The following is a 14892-nucleotide window of genomic DNA, read 5'->3' as shown; positions in this document are numbered from 1 at the left end:
GGAGCCCTATCTACGTCATTTCGCCCCATCTACGTCAGATCACTGAATGGCTCCTCCTGCTGTACTGTTATTGTAGCTTACATCAGCTAGCTAGCTAGCTTCAGGATGTTTCCCACCACCCGCAACTGCATCTTCCCTGGATGCAAGACCTGCAGCTGCGCTGCAACGCCATTTAAGTTCCCTGTTGATAATGAAAGGAAAAATAGGTGGATAGATTTTGTGAAGAGCCACGCTCATGGAAAGCTTCGGATAAACTCCAACAGCCGCCTCTGCGCCACTGACCATTTCACGGCGGACAGTTTTAACATGGACCAGAGACAGACGGGGTTCACCAACACACGGCTTCTCTTGCAGCGCGGAGCCATACCGAGCATCGCCCCCCCGGCCGTTCATCCTCCGGTCGCACCTGGACCATCCACCGCCGCCAGCAGTTCATCACTCAGTTCTGTGTGCTTGTTATAATTGTACTAGATAACTTTTCCAGAGGTATCTGCTATAATTAGTGCAAACCGCTAACTTGATATTAGGCTACTTGGTGTAGAATGATGGTATTTTGGTAAAATGGTAGCTAATGTGCTAGAAGTAGTTGGAGAGCTCACTGTCTGCTGTCTCTGCTGTAAATGTTTACTCCTGTGTTACAGCTCAGGGGGATATTTCATTTATATGCATCTGTATGTTTCACTCATTGAACAAATACATTATAATTCTAAACTGTTTTGTTCGGCTTGACGTGGCGTCCATTATCTGGGTCGTAGGTAGCTTACTTGAGAGGTGGCGCCTTCCAGCGACACGCCCCCCCAGTCTCGAACAGAGAAGACTGCTGATTTTCTTACGATTTCAAAGCCAAATTTAACATACTTGTCTGTGTTTTTTTTCATTCGAATTTGGATGGGTAGTTAATAACACATTATTCTGTCGTGTGGTGAACTTGAAACTCGTTTTTAATTCCACTTTACATTTAGTCATTTAGCAGAAGCTCTTATCCAGAGCGATCCACTTTACAGGATCTTTAAAGGATATCTATGGTTTCGGCAGAGTCTTGGAATGAAATATATATATAATTATGTGGGCAATGTAGAACAGCGGACAGATTCGTTATTTGATCTTTTGTTAGTTATGGCCATTCTAGTGACGCTACTGTCATCATGGCTGCTAATAGAACGGCGAAACCAGGTCACATACGGTCTAATAACTATCATTCATTACCTAGCTACAAACAAATGCTTCGTAACTGAAGAGTATTTACTTTTTATTGGCGATATTGACAACAGAGGTTAAGGAACTTGTCTTTAATCAAAAGATGGTCTCCGTTTTCAATTTGAAGCAGTAGATTAGAGTAAGGGAGTCAGTTGGCTGAGCGGTGAGGGAATCGGGCTAGTAATCCGAAGGTTGCCAGTTCGATTCCCGGTCAAGCCAACTGACGTTGTGTCCTTGGGCAAGGCACTTCACCCTACTTGCCTCGGGGGAATGTCCCTGTACTTACTGTAAGTCGCTCTGGATAAGAGCATCTGCTAAATGACTAAATGTAAATGTAGATCTAGCTTATGTAGGAAATTTTCCATTGCATCCTCTCTAGCTTCACGCCTTCGGTTATTATTCAAGCCTACAGTACAGTCTGTAAAAATACCACTTTGACACACTTGCAAGAAATGATCCGCTGGTTAGATGTAGCATGATCTTATTATTTAAGTATAAAAAACTCACCAGGGACAACGACAACATTGGCAACACTGCACTATGAATTATTATTTTGATGTCATCTTAAATTAAGTGTCTGAACAGGACTGGGTGTGCAGGCACACATGATTAGTTTCTCCTCCGTCTTGAACCTGAAACCTAGATTCTAGGTTAGAAATGTTTTTCAATGTTGCCAATGACCAACGGTTGCTACGTTTTTCCAGCAAGTTCAAGTCATTCCAGTGTTGTCCTTTTACCTTCAAATTCGTTCAACCCAGACTTCAGCAACTGGTTTTCTGCTAAATTTTCACATTTTCCTGCAGCTCATCTTTCTGAATTTTTGCCCTTATTGTTTTGCATTTTTCTTCTTTTCTTCTCTGCCTTCATCTTGCTCCAGGTCCTTTCAAAAATACCTTTCACAGCAGTACCTTCCAACTGCCAGTACTTTTGCATTTTTCTTTTCTTTTCTGTACTTTTCTGCCTTCATCTTGCTGCAGGTCCTTTCTAACATACATTTCAGTTTAGAGGAGAAAATTGCTGCGACTCCTCCACCTTTTTTGATGTCCTTGAAACTTGGTGAAAGCTGTAATCAGGCGGACACGCTTCTATCAAAGTTGCTGTTGCCGTGTCATTGTTTAGCCAGGTTTCTGTTAGACAGATGCAGTCTAAGTTGTTTTCTTTGACCAGATCATTAACTAGGAATGTTTTGTTATTTAGTGATCTAACATTTAGAAGGGCCAGTTTCATCTGTGGGGTATTAACAGATAAAACAGGGGTAGATAAATCTGTTGGAAGAATAAGGATAGTTCTGTGACTTCTAACACTAGTTTCAGGTTTGTAACCATGCATTTTACCATGCCATTTTCTGTTTGTGATGATGACCGGTATGTCCAATGAAATAGCATGGTGGCTGTCCTAGCGTAGCTGTTCTTTGGGAAAGTCTCTGTCACTGAGCTGTTCCATCACAAGGGAATTCATCCGGGGGGTGCAGATCTGTGCAGGGCCCATGTCCTTGCAGGAGGCTGTTTGAATGTTCTGTTCTGTTCCAAGGGAAGTTGTTTGGGATGTGTCAGTCAGCTTAGACACAACAGGGATAGGGAGAGAAGCTTGATTTGTGGTCAGGAGCACGTGATTGATGTTTGCTGTTAGTAGTCGAAATCCTCTACGGTTTGGATGGAGTCCGTCAGCTTGAAAACGGTCTGCACAGTTCCAGAACACATTGAAGTTATCGATAAATCTCAGTTTGTGTGTCAGACAGACAGATGCCAACCATGTGTTGAAAGATAGTAGTCGACTGAAGGCTTCTTTTCCTCTGCGAAAGCATGCAATCAGTCCACTGATGAATACATCTTGATATCTGTTAAGTGTGTTCAGTAGCTGGGTGAAATGTTTTTTAAGTATCTCAGTGCCAGTTTTCTTGTGTAGGATATCAAACGAGCCAGTGTGGATGATAATCTTAGGGTTGTTTGGTTTATTGTTGAGGATTGTTTGTACCTCTGAGGACAGTTCCTCGACAGATGTGTTGCTAAGACAAATATTTTCTGTCTTTGCCAGTTTAACATGTGCTGTCATGGCATCTCCAATCAAGATAGTGGCCATATGTGGTGTTGTGTTTGCATTTCTAACGTTTGCCTTATCAGTAGCTGCGGGGACAGTTCTTATCTTATTTGGGTTAGCAATGATAGGACCTTGTGCTAGACCAAGGTTAGACACTGCGTTAGTGCTAGCAGTAGATTCTATAGTGCTAGCAGTGTTAGCTCCTCTAAGTGTTGATGGGCTGTGGGTAGTCTTAGCATACCATGGATCTTGATAATCCTGTGATATTGTTGTCTGATTAGGCTTGATAGGGGGTCGAACAGCGCCCGAGTGGTCCGAGAGGGGCTTGGAGTGAAATGGGGGACTCCCGGTCGCAGCAGATTATGATGTGTTGGATTTGCATGTGTGTAGTAGCTACCATCATGGTGTGTCGACGATCTGGGCCCTTCATGTTTGTTAGCTGCGTGGCTAGCACTCCTGTGCCTCTTCGCCTTGGATTCCACACACAAGGGACAGAAATTTCCCAGTGGTTCGAAACTGTTTCTGAGTGTGACAGGAGGAGAGGTGATGCGGGAAGAGTTTCTGCCTCGCTTTTTTTGCTGTTTATCCTTGGTGACAGTCCCATCTCTGATGAAGGTAGAAGCGGCGCTAGGCCTCTTTGGTTTAGCGCCGAGAGCAGGCCATGACTCATCCGGTCCAACGGCCGGTGGAGAGAAAGCTGGTTCCGAGGGTGGCTCATTGGCAGGTAGCTTAGCCTCCGGGCTAGGTAGCATGGAATCTATGAAGTCTTCAGTCTCTCTGATATCTAAGAGGGTTCTGACTCTTAGCTCCAGTTCGACTATCCTCTGAGTAAGTTGTTTGCAGCCATTACAAGCCATACTTCTACAGGGAACAAGCTTTAGTTTGCTTGCCTGTGGTCAGTCTTGGAGGGCAGCCCAAAATACTTCTGTTCTCCTTGGGCTTCAGTCCTCTCAGGTTGTTCCTTTTTGTAGTATTTGATTTTGAGTAATATCTTCAAAAACTATCCAAATGATTGAAACTTCAGAGCATTTCTCCGTGAATAACTAGACAATACGATAGAAGCCAAGCAGGGAAGCAAGCAGGGAAGGTCAGGGGGAGGAGAGGGAAAGAAAATGCAACTGCCTTTGTTGAGAGCGTACTAGCTAGAGTGAAATAGCCTACCATCTAAAACATTGGTGGCATCAAGGGTAAGACAGAGCATAACCATATTACCTATCAAGTCACAGATTAAAAACAGTGTCATCAGTTTCATTGTTTTACTCTGGCGTATTATGGTATTATTATTCTGAGAATTACATTTATTGAGTATGATTAGTCTATTTGTATTCACAGTAACTTCAAGCTGGAAGCTCAATTATCAATATGTCGGAGTCCTTTTGTGTCAATAAATCTGGAGGAGCATTATAGTATTGAAGCAGTATTTTTGTTCATACCAAACCCAACTACTTTATGTTCGGCTACAATCAGTATTCTGGCTACAATCAGTGGACTGGCAAAAGTAAATGTATTAAAGGTTGTGGACACACTGCTGACAGCTGATGAGGGAAAGGCGAGGATGGCAGACGTGGAACTGTCGAGGTTGTGGCGTGGTTGGACAACAGGAGCGGTAGGCAGTCTGGTGTGACGTTCCTGAGGCAGAGGGAAAAATGACTGGCATAGGTGATCATTGACAGACACGCACATGCCACAGATGGTTTGAGTCAGAAAACATAATTTTGTATTGCAAACCAAAACTTTCAATGTAGAACAAGATGCAAATGTATACTTTTTGAAAGTGGTAAATGGCCTCAAGAGGTGAGTGTTCTTGGAGTTACATTTCAGGAGATGCAGCTCTTCCTTAGTGATCCTATTGCCATATGATGGGAAGTAATGTTATAATATATATCTCTTGGGTAATGTTATAATATAAATGTCTTAGTTAAGACAACTACTGAAGTGTAACACATTTCATTACCAATGTTTCACCTTTCTTGCACTGAGGTTTAAGGGACCAGGAGACGTCTTCAGAAATGTGGACACCGGGGAAATTGAAACTGGAGACAAAGATGCGTTCTATGAGGGTAATATTCGTTTTACAGTAGTATCAAGTAGATCAACATCTATATATTAAAGATGATTGGTCACAAAGTTACTTTGACAGAATGCATGTCAGTTACATCAACAGTCCATGAGTGGAAAACATACTTGTACAAGTTTGTAACATATTCCCAGTACTACTAACACAGTACTGGATTATACAACACGTATGGGACAAAAGTCTGTATTTACATTGGGTACAGAAGCGCAATACATCAAGCTGGCTGAATAGAGCCAGAGACTGAGCTTGCGGGTCGGCACCTGCCTATGGTCGGAACGTCTCGTGGATGGTTCAGCAACATTCAAATTCTGCTAACGTTATTCTTCGCAGTTGTTGGTGGATTACAGAGAAACAAGACGTACAGTATAGACCTAGAGATAAGAGTTGGAGTTTAGCTAGTATTTATATAAGTTTTATTACAGTCGTTATTTAATCTTTCATATAGAGTAGCCTAATCGTTTTTGATAGTTGTTATTAGCGTTAGAGTGTATAGATTAGCTTTTTGTATTTTTTAGCGTAAGAATAGTTTAATATTATATGTAGTTTAATCCTTCGTTTTCGATTAGTGTTTTTAGTGTAATTTATTGTAGATATTTTGCTGTATATTGTAGTTAAATTAGTTTTAGCGTTAGAGATAGATAGCTACAGTAGCTACAGTTTTATTTATTTATTTATTAAGGATCCCCATTAGTCTACACCATGGTGTAGACTATTCTTCCTGGGGTCCAGGCAAAAAATATTACAATACAATATAAATACATAAAATGCAGTACAGCATGATCAATTATCACAAAAACACAGACTTAGAAAACAACATTTACATTAAAAGTAAAATAATACCTGAAATCCCTTAAATACCTAAAATAATAATCTAATCTACTATAATTTCCTTTCTAATTAAAGCTGCCTTAAATTTCCTTTTGATATCCCATTTATTTCGTGTTAGAGTCACATATGAGGGGAGCACATTCCAGTATGCAATGGCTCTGTACATTACTGTTTTCTTAAGTGCATTGGTTCTGGGTAGAGGAAAAGTAAAGTGACCACTTATTGCCTGTCTAGTATTATAACCATGTCTCTCATTTGCAAGTGATAGCTGTAAATACAAACTGACAGGTTTCTGTGAGGAATACACATTATTTAAAAACAGAATAAGGCTACATGCCAGTCTTTCATCCACCCTCATCCATGACAGCCTGGCATGCATAACCTCCACACTACTCCTAACAGAGCAGTGAAGTGCCAGTCTTGCCGCTCTGTTCTGAGCAAGCTGGAGTTTACTGAGTTCTTGCTTTGATGCACTAGACCAAATCACAGGACAGTAGTCCAGATTTGACAGAACTAGAGATTGTATGACTAGTCTAATTGTTGTGTTAGTTAGCAGATGAGCACTCCTTCTAATGGCATAGATACCATTAATCATTCTCACCACTGTATTATTAATCTGAGTGGACCATGACAGTGTTTCGTCAATAGTGACACCCAACAGTTTAACTTCTTTAACCTGTTCCATAGCAGCACCCTTTAAAGAGAGGCTTAATTTCTTCTCTGTCCTGAGAGCATATTTAGAGCCTATTACCATACATTTAGTTTTTTGGACATTCAACTTCAGCTTATTTTCCATGATCCATTCAGAAACAAGCGTTAACTCTAGTTGAAGCACCTCATTAACATGTTCAATGCTCTCTGACGATACATACATAGTCGTGTCATCCGCATAAATCCGCATTCCTGCAAATTCATAAAGTAGTCTAGTGCAGCATTTACATGCATCTTCTCAAGCACAGTATCCCACTCGATATTTTCTACATCAGCAATAAAATCTTTTTCTAAAAAGGTCTTATATGTTCTTCTATGAATTACTTTAGGCCCTGCTTTAGGAACCTTATTTTCACAGTTAAAGCGACAAAATTGTGGTCACTGAAGCCCACAGGAACCGACACAGCTTTAGAAAATTTTTCAGAACAATTTGTAAAAAAGTGATCAATGCACGTTGACGTGACCATTCCGTCCCTACTGACATTAATTCTTGTGGGTACACCTATGACTTGAGATAAGTTGCATAATGTGGCTGCATCGCTCAACTTCCTTTTCAATGTACAATTACTGGACAACCAGTCTATATTCATATCACCAAGAATGTAAATATTATTGTCATTATCAGTTACATTCTCCAGCATCATGCATATGTTATTCAGATATTCAGCATTAGAGCATGGTGGCCTATAACAACAGCATGTCAATATAGGTTTCAGATGTGGGATATGAACTTGGAGCCATAAGGCTTCTACTCCAACCATACCTAGATATTTCCTTATTTTGGCTGGAATATGATTTTGAATGTAGAAAGCAGTACCTCCCCCATACCTGTCTCTGTCTAATCTAAATATATTGTAACCTTGAATTGAAACAGCTGCATCCCCTATGGCTTCTTCCAAGTGAGTCTCTGACACAGCCATAATATGAATATCATTTTCGTGTAAAATAGTACATAGCTCTTGAACCTTGTTTTTTAAACTACAGACATTTAAATGAGCAAACCTCAAACCTTTTTTCGGTAGTTTAATAGACCTTAAAGATAAATAAAAAACAGAAAGTCCTCATCTCTGAGTCCTACATACCCACTCTTCATTCAGGCAAGTGCTGGGGCGACACAGCCCCTCGCTCCCTAGGTGGGTGGGTCACAAGGCGATCATATCTTAAGTAGGCAATGTCCCCTCTATCCCATGCCTCCTTAAGTTTAGGCAGAAGATCTCTTCGTTTCTGCCATACAGCCTCGGATAAGTCCTCATTGATGTAAATCCCAGGGGCGGTCTTCTTCAGTTCCTTTCTGCTCCTCAAGATTAAAGCTACAGTAGCTAGAGCTAGGTTTGTACGGTACGGTAGCTGACCAAGACCAACAATCAGGTGAGACTACACTGGTGTATGTAGTTGTACATGTAAATGTAAAGTATTTACGCGTTGATGGGGATGTGAAAGATTTAGTTATTAATCAGATTGTTCTTACTATAACCATTTGGTAAGGTCAGGTTCTATGCTAATGTGACAGTTATACCTCGGAGCTAACGGCTAAACGCAATTGCGCGAGCGAATGAACAAGCTAGAGCTAGCGAGTGTCAACGTTACAGCTAACGTACTGATCAGCCTTACGTTACTGGCGGTAACCTTCAAATACACGACATCATGATACCTGATAAACGAATATTTATGTGACAATGGCACCATTAATCTACACCAAGCATATCCTTTTGTATGAAACAACTTACCTCTCCCGAGTGTTGTGGATGATTCCCCTCGTTCAAGTTCGTTCCTCAACTTGTTTGACGCCTATTGGCCGGAACTTCCTAGGTTTGAGGCCAAGTGGCCGGAACTTCTTTAAAGAGTGCCGTAAATAATTGTAAATTATAATTGTAAATGATTTACTGCATATTTAATAAATTATTTGTCTCTGCCAACACATACAGTTTCCCAACTGTACTGTTGCCAAGCAACAATTACATTTCCCTGAACAAGCTTGCTTGCTACTTTAGGTCTCATGACACTGCAAGCCAGCTATTTTGTTTCATGTACATTTATGTTTCCATTTATTGCGCAACCAGTGAAATAAGAAGTTAATCTTTGCGGCCCAAAGTGTGATACAATCTAAAACACAACAATTGTTGTTAAATACATTTCTCAACAGAATGAGTTATGGGAAGCAAGAAAGATCAAGGCAATACCTCCGATCCTGGAGATCAGCTAAACGTGTGCTCAAAAAGATAGACACAGAGCATCTGATTGATGACAGCCACATGGACAACCACGTGGACGACACTGAAAACATGTCATCCCCACAGTCCATGATTACAGCATCATTAGAGTTGGAGGAATACTTGCAGGATGACATGGAGGTAGCCTTGGAGGATGATAGGGGAGTAGCCTATGAAGAAGACAGGGAGGTAGCGTTTGAGGATGATGGGGAGGTACCCACTGACCTTGGGGAAAGTAATGATGAGGAATCCGACCAAGAAAACAACATAGAAAGTACATCACTTGCATCAGATCTGGCAACCTGGGCCACTCACTGTCAGGTGAAGAACAATGCCGTTGATCAGTTGTTGAAGATTCTTCAGAATCATGGCCACTCGGATCTCCCATCCTCCGCTCGTACCCTGCTAAAAACACCAAGGCAGGTAAATACAACACAGAAGTCTGGAATGGAGTATCTGAATTATCCATTGCGTGATACATTGCTAGACACCCTGAAGAAATACCCATTTGAACAGCTGTCTGACTGCGACACAGTTAATCTGTCCTTCAACATTGATGGATTGCCGCTGTTCAAGAGCTCAGGGAAAGCTATGTGGCCTGTCCTATGTGCTGTTCACCTCAAGCCCATCACTGTTTTCCCAATCACACTGACGTGCGGAAACAAGCGGCCAACCGACCTGCATTTTTTAGATGACATGGTGGCAGACCTCAATGATCTACTATCTAGTGGCCTGCAACACAGAGAGAAAACATTTAAAGTTAATGTTCTTTGCATTGTGTGCGATGCTCCAGCAAAAGCCTTGGTCCTTAACACAAAGCTGTGCTCAGGTTATTACGGCTGTGATAAATGCACTCAGAAAGGACAGTGGTTTAACCTTTTCAAAATCCAGTTAAATTTGCCTAAAAACGCCTAAACAGCATACCCAAAGTAAATTGGAAGCTGTTCTTGAACCATTTGGAGTACATGCATGTAAATGATCTCTTTTGAAAGCTGACACTCTGAAGTTATGTCCCCTGTTGTCAGGACCCCTGTCAGTCTTACTAGTGTTGAGTAATAGAAGCTTGAACACAAGGAAAGTGAAAATTTCTATTTCCGCCTAGATTTTGTTTTGAAAACAGAGGCCTGAAGAGGCCTAGAGGTGGTAGGTATTAGCTGGAAGACTAAATTGGACCACAGGTTGAAGCCTTACCCAATTCAAATCAAAAGTCAAACATAATACCACAATATATTCATATTTGACACATGTTTTTATAAGAGTACATCCATTCATTTTCTAAAAGGGCCTTTTGGAGACTCCAAAATGACCCTTTGTAACCAAGGTCAAATACTCAGGATAAAAGGTATTATTTTTCATAATTGTTATCTCTAATGAAAGGTGGTACTTAGAACTATCATATATAATAGCTAAATCCCTAATTAGTATTACTGAAACACAAAAATTGAAGCATGAACACATTGGAGTGCTTTATCTGATTCCCAGGATTGGCGCACAAAGAAAACTGATTCTTTCAACCCTATTGCGCAATCGACTTTTATTTTGACGGCTCCACAGACACATACAAATGAGGTATTGGCATTTTCAGCTAGCTTTCAGCTACAAGGCTAACGAGCTCATTTCAGAGCCAGTGAAGCCAGTTCGAGAAATTTGTTTAGAAAGAGTGTGGGGGGGGGGGGCGGGGGGGGGGGCAGGACGCACAGACCTAATTGGCTTTAGAGGGCTGTCAACGGGGCATGGAAGCTCCTATTGGGTCAAACAAGGTGTCAATCAAAAGGGGAGGGTTCAACGGACATTTTGATTCCTTCATATCGTAAATACTCCGTTGCTAACCGGAGAACAGAACACTTTTATGTGAACAAGTTGTTTCTTCCGTCGGCTAACTTGCATAATGAAACAAAGGATAATGGCTATTCATGAACGTAAAACATTGTATTTGGACGAATTACTTTACATGGTTAGATACTTTGAACCCTTGGGAATGTACGCAGATCAAGTTTTGATGTGTTGTTTGCATACCTGGACGACACAGAACCTTTGAGGGTAAGTAGAGATGTTTGGCTTTGTAAACAACACCAAAGTGGTGACTGGACAAAGACGTTGACTAAACTTGTTGTTGTGACTCGATCTTGAAATGGTTTACATATCTACAAGCACAAGAATCGTAGCTTTCTAATGATGTATAACATGTGTAGTAGTCTAAAAAATATATTTATTAACATTTAGTGCGTAGTAACAGGGGGAGTAGGGGGCAGTGTTTCGGGCCCGGACGAAAAACAGGAGTTACATATCAGGAACAAGAAGAACTCACCCTGCGAACAGACGAAGCATTCAGACATCAAACCCAAGAAGAGCACCATCATGGCAACACTCCCCTGCTCAACTTGCCTATCGACATGGTAAAAGCTTTCCCCATTGACTACATGCATCAGGCATGCTTGGGTGTCTTACTTACTGTAAGTCGCTCTGGATAAGAGTGTCTGCTAAAATGACTAAATGTGTCATGAAAAAGCTTCTCCTCATCTGGAGCAGAGGAGAGAAAGGTTGTAGAATGTCTGTGACACAAATAAAGGAGGTGAGCAGCAGGCTTCTTCACCTTAAACCTGAAATTCCCTCCATCTTCTCCGGCAAACCACAAGGTCTTGAAGAGCTGGAAAGGTGGAAAGCCACGGAATTCCGGCAGTTTATGCTGTACACCGGTAAGGTGGTGTTGAGGGGAATCCTGAGGGATAACCTGTACCTCCACTTCTTGTCCTTCAGTGTGGCGATGTGCATTTTAGTGAGCTCTACGACTCTCAAGCAGTATTCACAATACGCTCAACAACTACTGCAGTACTTTGTTGTGAGAGGACGGGAGCTTTATGGCAAGACGTTTCTTGTGTACAATACGCACACAATGCTCCACATAACTGCAGATGCCGTTTTGTTTGATGGGTTGGACAACTGCAGTGCCTTTAAATTTGAAAGTTTCTTGCATACCATGAAGAGGATGGTGAGGAATGGAAGATGCCCCCTTTCCCAGGTGGTGAAGAGGATCGAGGAGAGAAAAGAAGAACCCCTGCAAGTGCAAAAACAGAAAATGACAAATAACCCAAAGGACAGAGCTTTCGTGCTGGATAGTGAGGAAGGCTGCGATGTCATTGATGAGACAGAAAAAAATGGGTGCCACCTGTGCCGTGTATATAGTAATCCGCAACCACTGTTTTGGAGCCTTGTAACTCATCCATCATTGGAGTGTTTCAATACAAGAACACAACCACAACAATGAGATGGATTCCCTGTGAAACAATAAAGAATATCGCCATGAAGACACAAATGGGGGATAAAACGATCTTCATGAAAATCTTACACAAACTATGAGTATGTATAAATGTTGTGGAAGTATACTCGCATAGTATATTATTTACTATGGAAAGGGTAATGTTTTAAGCAACTGTTTGTCTTACTATTTTCAACAGAATGTACTACATTGTAGAATTCCTTGAGGAAAACCTGGTGGGAATAGTGGCCCAGTGTTGGACCTATGAAGAAAATGAGGTAAATGTCATATTCTAACAACCCTTGTTAACTATTTATACCGTGGCGTTGTTGAATACTCGATTCTGATTGGTTGCTAAACCTTTCAAGGGCATACATTACTTCTTGATAATTGTTGACAAGGAGATCTTGGATAATTAATTGTAAAATGTATGCACGTAACATTTTATATGTATATTAAACAGTAATTACAATGGTGTTATGCATTTCAGCAACAATACAGCTACTGGCCACCATCCAACCAGACCAAAAGGGCAAAACAACAGGAGATCCCGGATGAGGAGCTGTGGATCAGCAGAAGAGTCCGGATCTTTGCAGCAACTGGTCAGTTGAAATCGACATTAGCTTTGTACAAAAATGTATTCATTGTTTAACTCTAACTGTAGCTATTTGATTTTACTTAACTGTTACTATTTGATACTACTTTGATACTAGGTGATTTTGAGAGAGCACTCAGATGGAGCAAGACAGCTGAGGACAAGTCTGCCGTCGAAACGGAGGAGGACCAACCTAGAAAAAAGAAAAGACCTAAAAAATTTGGAGACAGCAGTGAAGGTAAGAACTTACCAAAAACATATTTGGTGTGGTACTCATTTGTCTGCTGCTGAAACGAAACAGAAAAAAGGATTTAGAGTGAGATCATGGAAAACAAAGACTGTGTGTTATGTGACCTATTTAGATGAGGGTTCATCATGGGAAGTTGAGCCGATGAAAAAGACAAAACGTTGAGGTAGGTATACAATGTATACTCATTCAATAGAGTAATAGACCATTGAAATATGGCTAAATGCAATAACTTAATAATGTGCATGCTCTTAAGATGGACCATTTCCACGAGCCAAAGCAACTACGGACTCTTTAAAAAAGAAGATAGATATAGGTAAAGTCCTCACTTTTTCATTCGCCTGTCTTTGTTTATTATTTGTTGTCTATGAAAAAGTTATTATTTACTAGCCATTATGATAGTCCATCAGTTTAATAGAAAACTGCATATCTTTAAACTTTACATTGTGACAAACTTTCAAATCTGATTCCAGCTAAACTTCCAACCCCTCCCCGGCCAAAGAAAGCAAAAAGTACGGCAAAAAACAACCAAGTCACTCAAGATACACAGTACTTGACAGAAATATTTCACAGTAATCAATTACAAATCTACAACATGGAAAATACTGTTGATTCGATAATTCTACACATTCTCAAATGTATTTCCCATCTATGTCCACATTCTCAGATCCATTCCCAAACCCTCCACCTCCGACCCTGGCAACAGATGGAACGGATGGTAAATAATCTAAATTAATAATGTAACTACCATTGCAAAATCCTTTTTCATATATTTTGTATATGTATTTTGCTTGCAGATGAACTACCAGAATCCCAGCACTCCATGACTCTGACCCAGCATTTTGTCGAAGGTAAACTGACCATTTTACATTAATTGATTTTTGAACATTTCCTAAGAAAACACAGACTTTCATATAATCACGATATTGCTATGTTACCAATTTAGACAAGAGACCCTCTTGGCCAGCGACAGCTTGGGAGCCAAGAAAACTGCAAGGTATGCCTTTTTATACATCATATTTAAACTTAATCTACCATATAGACTAAAGTAGCCTAATAATCGCTAGCATTTTTGCAGACACTGTGACCGCGGTGGTAATGGAAGGTGATTCTTAATTACAGATACACTACAAGTTCTCCTTCAAAAGGTGGAGACAATTGAAGCAAGCCAGAGGGAGATACTCCTTCTGTTGCGCAGAAGCCAGGGAAGACAAAGTGAGGAGCCTGCACTCAACTTTGTTGCGGCACAATGCCTAAAAGAACTTCAGAATCTTGAGGAGCGCCTCAAGATGACCGAGTTCAGAAAGAGAGTGGTAGGTCGCTAGTATAATGCTTAATTCAAGTTGAACTGTCCTGTAATTTATAACCTACCTAATTTGGTATATTAACTACCAACATAAATTAAACAGTTTAAGACTAAGAATTATGTACTGTTGAAATGAAAAATTGCAAGTTGAATGTGGTTACCTTCAAGGCCTGGTTATTTTCAACAGATTCACCATCTCAGCCTCACTGGTGGGGCCACTCCTGGAGAGTGCGTCAGGAGAGTGATGCGGTCCGTGGCAACAAATGCTGTTTGGAGTTGCTACAGCTTCAAGGGAAAAATTGAGAAGTTGCCCTTCATTGGCACAACTGTGTGCACAACAATTAAACGTTGAGTCTGAGCACTTCTTTCTGTGAAAGAATCACATAAAATGTCTTAAAATGTTGATGATCTCACTTAACACTGAATGT

The 14892-nt window shown here is 40.8% G+C and overlaps 2 long non-coding RNA genes across 2 annotated transcripts; one reads left to right on the top strand and one right to left on the bottom strand.

The window, feature by feature from the left end:
* Positions 1-5014: 5014 nt before the first annotated feature.
* LOC136964291 (uncharacterized) lies at positions 5015-8631 on the bottom strand. Its single transcript, XR_010879056.1, has 3 exons — positions 8578-8631; positions 5503-5682; positions 5015-5267 (listed from the first exon to the last, which is right to left on the bottom strand). It is a non-coding gene; the product is annotated as an uncharacterized lncRNA (long non-coding RNA).
* Positions 8632-12513: 3882 nt separating this feature from the next.
* LOC136964439 (uncharacterized) lies at positions 12514-14465 on the top strand. The gene is made up of 10 exons (XR_010879071.1): positions 12514-12594; positions 12807-12918; positions 13030-13149; positions 13274-13324; positions 13415-13474; positions 13632-13670; positions 13826-13876; positions 13956-14009; positions 14105-14155; positions 14281-14465. It is a non-coding gene; the product is annotated as an uncharacterized lncRNA (long non-coding RNA).
* Positions 14466-14892: the final 427 nt, after the last annotated feature.

The sequence above is a fragment of the Osmerus mordax genome, chromosome 20, assembly GCF_038355195.1.
Source record: "Osmerus mordax isolate fOsmMor3 chromosome 20, fOsmMor3.pri, whole genome shotgun sequence".
NCBI lineage: Eukaryota > Metazoa > Chordata > Actinopteri > Osmeriformes > Osmeridae > Osmerus > Osmerus mordax.
Note: the sequence above shows the minus strand (reverse complement) of the source record. Positions and strands in the feature narration are given on the sequence as shown.